The sequence below is a fragment of the Salvelinus namaycush genome, chromosome 5, assembly GCF_016432855.1.
Source record: "Salvelinus namaycush isolate Seneca chromosome 5, SaNama_1.0, whole genome shotgun sequence".
In the NCBI taxonomy this organism is placed as follows: Eukaryota; Metazoa; Chordata; class Actinopteri; order Salmoniformes; family Salmonidae; genus Salvelinus; species Salvelinus namaycush.
The window spans coordinates 65,373,310-65,375,014 of NC_052311.1; positions in this window are offsets into that span (position 1 = coordinate 65,373,310).

Genomic DNA, 1,705 nt, shown 5'->3' on the forward strand with positions numbered 1-1,705 from the left:
TCATTTTAGGCGAAAATTGAAAAAAAGGGGCGGATCCTTTAACAAAAGTAACAATACCCTCACATACCCCCTCAACTCGAGCACTGGTTTTAACTTAACACATCAAGCCCTTTACTGACACTGAGATATTTAAGGAGTGCATGGTGACTGAAGAAATTGGCTGATAAAATCTATGGATTGGAGACTAATTTTGTCTATCAAACAGGTAGACATACCTCTTATTTCTTGAATAGGGAAGAAATAGGCTCCAACACAAAGCCCTCTTGTTGTTAGTAGCCTAAAGTCAAATTAATATCAACACTGTTTAAATTAATTAGGCCTTCTCGAATTAGCATTTCAGCACCCATGCACTGTCCATGCTGCCGCTTCATAGTAATGTAAATTATGTAAATTAGTCAAATCTGGCTTATTGTGAGGTCAATAGCTCCGACAAATAGCTTCACTATGGGCAACAAAATATTTCGTTTTCATTTAAAATAAATTATAGCTGTAGCAAGCTTAACTCCAGTCCTCCTTCTCGTCTTCGCGCTCTCCCTCCTAAACGGAACAGAACGTCAGTAGGCCTTGTCCGTGCGCACAGATATTGCTTCTTTTTTTTTTTTTACATCTACATAATTTTTTTTAGGTCTACATCAGCAAGAGCAGGGCAGGCCAGGGCTCATGATTGGGATAGCCTATCCATTGCTGTGTGTAATACAGTATAGCCGAGTTTTGCACCATCCCAGCAGCACAAAACACGGGAAGGAAGTACATTTTCTTAGAAAATGCCTTCAGAAAGTATTCACACCCCTTGACTTTTTCTACATGTTGTGTTACAGCCTGTATTTAAAAAATACCCTATAATGTCAAAGTGGAATTATATTTTTCTAAATGTTTACAAATACATTTAAATAAAAAGCTGACATGTCTTGTGCCATTAAGTTGCCAACCTCTTTGTTATGGCAAGCCTAAATAAGTTCAGGAGTAAAAATGTGCTTAACAAGTCACATAATAAGTTGCATGGAATAATAGTGTTTGACATGATTTTTGAATGACTACCTCATCTCTGTACCCCACACATACAATTATCTGTAAGGACCCTCAGTCAAACAGTGAATTTCAAACATAGATTTAACCACAAAGACCTGGGAGGTTTTCCAATGCTTCACAAAGAAGGGCACCTATTGGTAGATGGGTAAAAAAAACACACAAAAAAACAGACATTGAATATCCCTTTGAGCATGGTGAAGTTATTAATTACAGTTTGGATGGTGTATCAATACACCCAGTCACTACAAAGATGCAGGTATCCTTCCTAACTCAGTTGCCAGAAAAGAAGGAAACGGCTCAGGGATTTCACCATAAGGCCAATGGTGATTTTTAAAACAGTTGCAGAGTTTAATGCCTGTGATAGGAGAAAACTGAGGATGGATCAACAACATTGTAGTTATTCCACAATACTAACCTAATTGACAGAGTAAAAAGAAGGAAGCCTGTACAGAATAAAAATATTCCTAAACATGCATCCTGTTTGCAACAAGGCACTAAAGTAATACAGCTAAAAATGTGGCTAAGCAATTCACTTTTTGTCCAGAAGGCAAAGTGTTACGTGTGGGGCAAATCCAATACAACACATTACAGAGTACCACTCTCCATATTTTCAAGCATAGTGGTGGCTGCATCATGTTATGATAATGCTTGTAATCATTAAGGAATGACAAGTTTT